This window comes from Harpia harpyja, chromosome 4 (assembly GCF_026419915.1).
Source record: "Harpia harpyja isolate bHarHar1 chromosome 4, bHarHar1 primary haplotype, whole genome shotgun sequence".
NCBI classification, from domain to species: domain Eukaryota; kingdom Metazoa; phylum Chordata; class Aves; order Accipitriformes; family Accipitridae; genus Harpia; species Harpia harpyja.
In genome coordinates, this window is record NC_068943.1 from 20,693,284 (window position 1) to 20,703,773 (window position 10,490).

Below are 10,490 nucleotides of genomic sequence, written 5' to 3' on the forward strand. Positions count from 1 at the left end.
TATGAAAATTGGAACAAATAGCCTCTGATGGCAGAGCCATAGCATAAGTGAAAGGTTTTTTTGTAATCTTTTAGACTATTCTTCACATTTTACATTTCTGTCATGACAGCTTCATTTAAACCTTATGCAATCTTAGGGGAAAATGGAAATAGGTTATCTTTATTTTTTAAATGATGTGACAGGACTAAAATCAAGGAAATGCATTCCCTGACTGCAAAATCATATTTTCAAGAAAACTTTTTTATTACAGCAATATCAGCTATATGTAAAAAGTTTGAGATGTCATTTCAATTAGATGAATGAAAAATTAAATATAAGACATTCCTTAGCTGTCAGTATTTACTTGAAATTCAAGCTTTCTGTGCAACTTGTCTGTACATTCAACTTGCTGTTATAAAATGTACAAAATTGTTACAATATTTTTCAATCCCGTGAATGAACAAAGATATATAAATAATAGCATTATACCAGTGGGAATGATAGAAAATATAAGAAGATAAATTAATCCTCACACACTCTCCATATTAATGAATTTCATGGTGTATGTAGGAATATATAACCTGCCATGCTTGGGGTCATATACAAAGAACATAATTTCCTACTAGCATGTTTCCAAGGGGAAAAAAAACACTGTAGGTTGGTTTCATCTAATTTAAGTTTCATAGTGCTCTTGGAAATTAGTGTAAATTCAATGTGGAATATTGCTGACAAATTAAAATTTGGAATTTAAATAAGTTTGAGGCTATTCAGTATGAGATATTGCATCTGTGGTATTTCATTAGTAAGTGGAAATGTGGTAATATCTGGTAAGGGAGGACAGTGAATGTCTTCTGCATTATGAATCAGATGTCTGCCTACATGGTAGAATTTCAGCTTGATTAATAGATAAGGCTTGTTTTAATTTGTTTACATGCAGTAACATTTATAGGGAAATAAATTTATAGAAAAGCAGCAAACTCATCAGAAAATAGCATGATTTGTACTATATTAACTGAAATACTGTTTTTTCCTCTCTAATGTTAAAGAGAAATTCCCACCCCAATGCCATACTGCTTAGACAGTATATTTTGTGACAGCTTAGTCTCTGAAATTATGAGTGAGAAAGAGCAATTGCTTTATTCCAGGCTGTCCTGATTTTGGCTGGGATAGAGTTAATTTTCTTTCTAGTAGCTGGTATAGTATTATGTCTTGGGTTCAGTATGAGAAGAATGTTGATAACACACTGATGTTGTTTTCAGTTGTTGCTGAGTAGTGCTTGTGCTAAGTCAAGGATTTTTCAGCTTCTGATGCCCAGCCAGCAAGAAGGCTGGAGGGGCACAAGTTGGGAGGGGACACAGCCAGGACAGCTGACCCAAAATGGCCAACAGTGTATTCCATACCATGTGGTGTCATGCCCAGTATATAAACTGGGGCCATTGGCCTGGGGGGTGATCACTGCTTGGGAACTCACTGGCATCGGTCGACAAGTGGTGAGCAATTGCATTGTACATCACTTGTTTTGTATATTCCAACCCTTTTGTTGTTGTTGTTGTTATTATTATTATTATGATGTCATTTTATTGTTGTTATTATTATCATTATTTTTTTCTTCCTTTCTTTTCTATTAAACTGTTCTTGTCTCAACACACAAGTTTTACTTTTTTTTTCCCCTGAATCTCTCCCCCATCCCACTGAATTGGGGGGGGGGGGGAGTGAGTGACCAGCTGTGTGGTGCTTAGTTGCTGGCTGAGATTAAACCAGATACAGATTTACTCTGTTGCAAGAAGAAAGGACATATTACAGACTTCTCAGGCAGGACTCTAATTTGGCCCTGAAATGATACAATGTCAAAACAGAAACCTGCAGTTGTAAAATAAAACAACTGCATTCCAAATCATGTATTTTGCCTGTCTCTACCTTGTCAAAGTGGGGCAAGAAGGTGTGCTATCAGGAGGTGTAAGACTACAATTTATATTATCTGTACAAGATATGAGCAAACTGTTTCAAATACAATAAAGTATAGATTCTGGTTGCAAACTGTAATGGGATTTGTTACAGACCTCTTGGAGATGCTTGACTAGAAACTCATTAGATTAAGGTATTATGATTCATTGTTCTGGGATAGAAAAGAATAATTTTCTGAATTCAAGCAGGCTTTCTAGGTTTGCACTCAGATCAGAGGTCAGTCTCCTGTAATTTTATGTAAGTGGTTCCAATGGTCATCTCTATACTGCTAAATAATAAAAAAAAAACAAACCAGGAATTGAGCTTAACGACTTGGTTTACTATTTGGCTCTGATTTTGACAGTGCTAATCATTTCTTTTCTGTACAATTTTTTTCCAGAAGCACAGTCCTAAGCAGCGTGCATGCAAGTGTCATGGATGAGATAGAGTAAATGACAACCTATAGTGGCTCTGGATACTGAGGTTTATTTAAAAACTGAGAGTAGAGCTTTTACCCTACCTGATTATCACACACAACTTCTCAGTTGCTTCCTCCCTGAAAGTCACGTTCACTTGGTCTCGACTTCCCTTCTATTAAGGAGATAATTGCTGGTCTAGGAAAGTCAAAACAGAAAGTCATGTTGGTTTGTGCTGCACAGCTGCTTGAAGTTGTCAGTCTCAGGCATCACCCACAATATCCCTGGGTGCTCCATGACATTTGTCTCCAAGGATCTGCCTCCATTTCCAGGTTATTTTTTTCTAGACCTTTTCTTCTCCATCTAAATAGCTTATATTCAGAAGCATAATGCATGATCAGCCTCCTAACTGGTGGTGTCTTTATTAATTGGAGGTCTCAGTATGTGCCATTTTTGCATAGTCTAGCTGTTACCAAAATTTGCAGCCAAACCTTGCTGGTTGCAGGTAGCAAGTGGCAGGCTCATGCTTGAGAGTTCAAAAGTTCAGTTTCCAACATTCACCCCCACCCACAGTTATCTGCTGTCTGTCAGCATTCACGATCTAGGCTATTTCTCATCTACCAAAGTGAGTCAGTCAGCGGCTGGTCTATGACTGTCCCTTTTTTGACTATGAAGACATGGCCTTGTCTGTACATCTATATTGACTCTGACTTTTTCTAGTACTAAAAAATTCCAGGTGCTCTGTTCTTACAGACCGCCTGTTCTGGTAGGTGAATTATTGACCTCATTGCCCTTGGAGAAGTATCTCTCACTATTACACCAGTATAAAAAAGGGGCATAGTCAGAAACAACCCATCTAACTTCTATATTTCTCCCTGCCTCAGTTTCCTCATCTCTTTAACCATTCTCTGGAATTTACTCTGTCCTCTATTATCTAACATTCTCCTGGGTATAGCCTCTCCTCCAAATAATAAAAAATCCCTCTTCATTGCCATCTTCTAGTCTGCTTCCTTCTCTTTTATGTTTGGAGAAAGACATTGTGTCCTCTTACCATTAACTCCTTTGTGAGCAGACGTACTGGTTGGCTTTAGCATTAAACCAAAGTATCCACTGCTTACTCCTTTACTTTCTGGTGATTCATTACTCTGTTACTCCTTCACCCATCTTTTGTATTTCCATGTCACTGGTGGATCATCACAGTTTTACCATCTTTCCTTGTCAGCAAGACATAAGGTTCACATTCCCTAAGGAGGCATCTACAACTTAGGCACCTAAAGCCAGGTAATTATCTCCTGTCTATACATATAAGAGAGAAAAATCCACCTCCAGAAAGGGATTCATATTAATTTAAGGTGGGCATCTAGATATCTAGATATCAGATTCTGGTGGCGACTCTTTTCCTCCATTGACTGTATATGAAAGTGTATTTGGTGAATACTTCAGGCTTAAAACACCAAACTCATGCTGTTTACCAGCTAGTAGCAAGGGGGTCTCTTATGCGAAAACAAAAAGCTGTCCTGACTTAGCGTGACATTTTAAAGCACTAATATATGGACACTTTATAACTCTTATCCTGTTTGTGACATTACTGTTAACAAGTACAACATACATTAAGTTAATATATACAACAAATAAATAAGGCTAGAGTTCAGCAATGTTTGATTATGTCATAAATTTCTAAAATAGTTTCCAGGTTCTTGTCTTGTTTTGCCACTCATTCTGGTGTTCCTTGCTGTTAGACGCTGATTAATGCTGTTAGGTGAGGACCTTTTATTTTTTTCCTCCATTTCTCTATTCCTGTTAGACAGCCTTTTTTAGTCTTCTAGGAGCTACTTAGACTTATTTTCTACCGTCCAACCAGATTTCAGATCTGCTATAGACAGTCAATTCTAAATTTGCATTTCCATCAACTTATTGAAGTTTTCAAACTGTCCTGACCCAGTTTATGTTGTCATTGAGTATGGTTAAATGTCTTTGTTACAAGGTCGGCTTTTCCTCAATTCCTTGCATGGGAACTAGCTGGCTGGTTGGTTTGGGGCATATAATATTGTCTGCATAACAAGAACTTACTGTGATTATGTTAATAGCATTCAGCTTGTAAAACACTGCAAAAGACTTTTATGAATCTCTGACTACAGGCCAATCAATAACCATTGCCTTCTGGAACGTTGATACAAACCTCCAAAAATCATAGCAAAACCAGATAAATTCAGAAATCAAGTGGATTTCATATTCTAAAGATTGGCATATATACCTCTACATTATAATAAATTGTCATTGTTTAACCCCAGCCAGCAACTAAGCACCATGCAGCTGCTCTATCACTCCCCTCCTCAACTGGACAGAGGAGAGAAAATACAACAAAAGGCTCGTGGGTCGAGATAAGGACAGGGAGAGATCACTCAACCAATTACCATCACAGGCAAAACAGACTCGACTTGGGGAAAATTAACTTAAATTATTGCCAATCATACCAGAGGAGGGTAATGAGAAATAAAACCAAATCTTAAAACACCTTCCTCGCACCCCTCCCTTCTTCCCGGGCACAACTTCACTCCTGAATTCTCTACCTGTCCCCCCCAGTGGTGCAGGGGGACAGAGAATGGGGGTTGGAGTCAGTTCATCACACCTTGTCTCTGCCGTTCCTTCCTCCTCAGGGGGAGGACTCCTCACTCTTCTCCTGCTCCAGCGTGGGTCTCTTCCCATCGGAGACAGTTCTCCATGAACTTCTCCAACGTGAGTCCTTCCCATGGGCTGCAGTTCTTCATGAACGGCTCCAGCATGGGTCCCTTCCACGGCGTGCAGTCCTTCAGGCACAGACTGCTCCAGTGTGGGTCCCCCGCAGGGTCACAGGTCCTGCCAGAAAACCTGCTCCAGCGTGGGCTCCTCTCTCCACGGGGCCACAGGTCCTGCCAGGAGCCTGCTCCAGCACGGGCTTCCCACAGAGTCACAGCCTCCTTCAGGCACCCACCTGCTCCGGCGTGGGGTCCTCCCTGGGCTGCAGGTGGATATCTGCTCCACCGTGGACCTCCCTGGGCTGCAGGGGGACAGCTTACCTCACCATGGTCTTCCCCACGGGCTGCAGGGGAGTCTCTGCTCCGGCGCCTGGAGCACCTCCTCCCCCTCCTTCTTCACTGACCTGGGGGTCTGCATGGTTGTTTCTCTCACATATTCTCATTCATCTCTGCCAGTTGCAATAGCTGTTGCTCAACAACTTTTTTTCCCTTCTTAAATCTGTTCTCCCAGAGGCACTACCACCATCACTGATGGGCTCGGCCTTGGCCAGCAGTGGGTCCATCTCGGAGCTGGCTGGCATTGGCTCTGGCAGACATGGGGGAAGCTTCTAGCAGCTTCTCACAGAAGCCATCCCTGTAGCCCCCCTGCTACCAAAACCTTGTCACGAAAACCCAATACATTATATAAATACTATGCAGAACTCAGATCGTCACAAGTGCAGTGTTTCATGCAGCTCATAGTGTATATAGGCAAATTACCTAAAGTTGGTATAAAATAAACAGGCTCTGAATCCAGCCATACCAGAACTATTTTCTGTTACTTTTTAGTGGTTAATCTTATTCTTTTAGTTTAACACAACATGCAATGACATCCAGACAAGGTAATTTCATCCTAAAAAAACACATGCTTTTGAAGGATTCTTGCTGAAGATCACCTTGAGACACCAATTGGTGAAATATTGTTCAAGCGCAAAGAAATATACAGGGTACATTAAAAATGCAGCTGAAGTCTGGAAGGGAAAGGCAACTTTTGTAGGGGTTCCTTTGCATGAGTGTATTTTTTCCTTCTTCCTGTCATAATGGTTCTAACATGCCTCAGATGGGGCTGCTCGTGGCTTAGCTTTATGTATCAAGAGTGAGAACCATGAAAACAGAAGTTCTGTCCAGTTCATGGTAAAAGAGGGGAATTGGTCCCTTTTTCCAAAATGAGAGTGTGATGAAGGAAAGAATCAGTCTTATAAATTAGTGTCCTGGTTTCAGCTGGGATAGAGTTAACTGTCTTCCTAGTAGCTGGTACAGTGCTATGTTTTGAGTTCAGTATGTGAAGAATGTTGATAACACTGATGTTTTCAGTTGTTGCTAAGTAGTGTTTAGACTAAAGTCAAGGATTTTTCAGCTTCTCATGCCCAGCCAGCGAGAAAGCTGGAGGGGCACAAGAAGCTGGCACAGGACACAGCCAGGGCACCTGACCCAAACTGGCCAAAGGGGTATTCCATACCATGTGACATCACATCTAGTATAGGAACTGGGGGAGTGGGGGCGGGGAATCGCCGCTCGGGGACTAGTTGGGTGTCAATCGGCGGGTGGTGAGCAACTGCACTGCTCATCATTTGTACATTCCAATACTTTTATTATTGCTGTTGTCATTTTATTAGTGTTATCACTATCATTATTAGTTTATTCTTTTCTGTTCTATTAAATCGTTCTTATCTCAACCCACGAGTTTTACTTCTTTTCCCGATTTTCTTCCCCATCCCACTCGGTGTGGGGGGGAGTGAGTGAGAGGCTACATGGTGCTTAGTTGCTGGCTGGGGTTAAACCATGACAATTAGCCTGCAAATCACCATGGTTTTGCTGACAAACAAGGGCTAACCTGCAGTCTTCTGGCATTTCACAACCATAATGTCACCTCTGGAAGAGGCAAGGAGTGGATGTTTGAGAAGAGAATGCAATCCACAGCTGTTACTGTTGGACTATTCTGACCTCTGTTATTAACCATATGTCCCTATTTCAGGTAAGCTTAAATCCTAGTTCAGTGAGTTCCTTTTGGCACATGGGGTCTCAGAATCCCATGGTATTCATTCAACATGAACAGTTAAATAAATGTTCTGAAGTAGTGTAAGATTTCTCATCATCTTTATAATCTTATTTTTAACCTAGTTGCTTATCACATTATTTTCCGGTTTTAAAACATGAAACGAAAGCAAAAGGAACTTGTATGAGAGGGGAAAAAAACCCCATTGATCTGGAAAAAATCCATTACTAGCAGGGCTTGGAGAATAAGTATCACAACAAGATGTTCACTCCTTAAGGTCTCAGAAACCAATGGTAGTAGTAGGAAATTATTTTCAATGTGAGGTAGCTTTTCGGTAAAAGTTACACCTTTTCACTCATCTATAAAAAAGAACTTGCTTGCTTTTCTTTTTTTCGTCCATCACTGAATTCAGTTGTTTTTTTGATTCCGAGGAAAATAATCAGTACTTACAGCTGTCATAATTACACACACTTTTAATCTTGTGCTGTCAGCTAGCCTTTTCCATTATCTTTTTCCTAACATTAAACTCTGCCTGTGGTAAACTAAACTCCAAAAGGCTTTGTCTTCCTCACTGCCTGCAACGTGTTCTCCTTAAACTGTCTTCTCCTGTCCAGCACTTTCAGTTGTAATCCCCACCCTCACCCTTCCCTCATGCCTTCCCAGTAACGATTATGTTCTCTAAGTATTTCTTAGAAGCTTCCTCTAAGAAGGTACCATCTTCCTTTTTTCTCTATTCCTTGCTTACTACCCCCCTTACATTTCATTCAGGATTTTTCATCTTTAAGGTAATTGGCACCATTAGAAGGATAGATGGAGGCATAGGAAACAAAACCTTACCCACTTTTCTGTGTCTGGTGTTATTCTCAAAGCAGATATTGTTTGGAAGGAAAATCTTTCTTAGTCCTTTTTGGTCAAGCAGGCTTGTCTGCTTTTTTGGTATCCCACATACCCTTTAAACAGCAAATGGGAATTGTGAAGGGTTAAAGTATGAATACTGCAGATACAATCTTTAGGATGTTTATGTGCCAAATCTTGAAGTAAATCTCTGAAAACTCAAACCCTTTGTGGAACATTTGCTCCAATGTTTTTAATTGGGCCAAAATTACATACATTCATAGGTAGACTAGAGAAAGTATGTCACTGGTAATTGACTGCACCCTCCTTCCCTATCACATCAAGCATCAAGATCTTCAGTAAAAATTACTGAAATTCTGCTTACAAGTATTGATAATTTATTCACCCCAGCTTTTTTTTTTTCTTCCTAATAAATTCAGCTGGAGATTTTCATGCAAGTTGGAAATTTTCATTCTAAATGGCTTATGCTTAATAAAATTACATATGAACCTAGCTTTTGTAACAGGAAGAGTTCAATAATTTCAGTTATAGGTCCAATAACAACTCCACATACAAAATTTGCTTATTTGTGGAAGTTAAAGACTTTTATTTCCTTTAATTGCTTTAGATGAAAACAGTAACTAAACTTATATTGAAAACATTTACTATTCTTGGTTGCATTCATTAAAGATAATTTACTAAGAAATATAAAAAAAATCTGCAAAAGACTTCCTATTTTGTAAAATGCACAAAATATTAGTTAAACTTATGATTTTTACTAGCATCTCTGCTAATTTACCCACATACATTTTTCTCCATTGCAACCTTGATAAATTTGGTTCTGAACATAAAAGTAAGCTAGCCAATGTTTATATTACTTTTGTGTTTTATTAAGGTGTTCAGTACCCTATATTATATTATTTTTGTGCAGTTCAGTTTTCCCATTTGTATTATTTTTTTTGATCTATCTGGCTCATAGGAAATTATACGCATATCAGAGGATACACTGAAGTGTGTTCTTGAAGTTTTCTAACATAGTTTTGAATTAGCAAGGCCAACAGCAATTATTCCAGCAGACCATTACTAGATTGAACACAAAGGCTGGTAAGAATGTTCTTAGATTTCAGTTGTTGCGGTTTAGGTTTCAAATTATTGATTACAAAACTGTTGATTACAAAGCTTTTAGCTGAGTGGTGGGAATTGTATCTTCGAATAGCAACAGAATACTTTAAGATCTTTTTAGAGATCTGTATTTTATTGAACACTTCAGTCTACTTCGTTAAGACTGCATACATTAACAAGTACAACATGAGTGCAGAATGGCTTTTGACCTAAGCAGTGCATGCCAGTTTAGTCTTGTTAGCTGGCAACCACCTATGGAAAAAAATATGACACACAGTCTTGCTCCTAAGATATTGCCAACTGTTACTGAAGAAGATGCTCTACTTATGAGCAAATGTAAATGTTGAAACAGCTGGTAACGATCTTGTATCCATAGTGAAATATCTCACAACTATATTGAGCATCTGCTAGATTGCAAGTTTAGCTTTTTTTCTTCGTTTTAACTAAAACACTTTAAGACTAGTAAGCATATGAAAAGTTAGACCTAAAGCCCAATAAATCTTTTGCGGCTACTATCTAAGGCTTAGAATCTGAGAAGCAATCTTTCAAAGTTTACCATGTCTTTGCTCCCTTTGTTTTTAGTAGGTATGCTTTTTCTTGTAAATATTTATACATTATGCAATTCAGAACACTAAGGAATTGCAAACAGGACAAGATATCTGTATGTGAATAATACTTAGATTTATATATTTAGCTATTCTGTACTTGTGTTAAGAACTGGGTACAACCTTGATCTAACGTTGTGAGTTATAGCACATAGTCCCCACATAACTTTGCTTAAAGACAGGAGGAAGGGTGGGGAAGAAATATAGGTATATTTGGGAGCTGAAGGATAGAATAATATATTGAATTGTGTCTTTAATTAAAATACTGTAATTTATCTAACAGTAGCTATCTGATAATCTTCAAATATTTCCTTCAGCTACTGTTTGCTTGGAGCTGAAGCAGAGGATGTAATGCCTGGGGAAACGCATGACATGATCATAAGATAATGAAAAGACCAACTTTCAGAGTGAAAGATATTTTCCTTCTGCTTCCTTGGTATTTTTTGGCTATTTATTTCCACCAACTTTCTCTTCTTGAAAACAAATTTCATAGAATCATAGAATGGTTTGGGGTGGAAGGGACCTTTAAAGATATCTAGTTCAACCCCCCTGCCATGGGCAGGGACACCTTCCACTAGACCAGGTTGCACAAAGCCCTGTCCAACCTTGAACACTTCCAGGAAATGGAGATAGACAGCTTCTCTGGGCAACCTCTTCCAGTATCTTACCACTTTCATAGTAATGAATTTCTTCCTTATGTCAAATCTAAATCTACCCTCTTGCAGTTTAAAACTGTTGCCCCTTCTCCTGTCAATCAAATTTATGTTTCAGCTGTGTTTTTAAAATGCCATGCATGTCTTCTTAGTATTTTTTTCAGTAA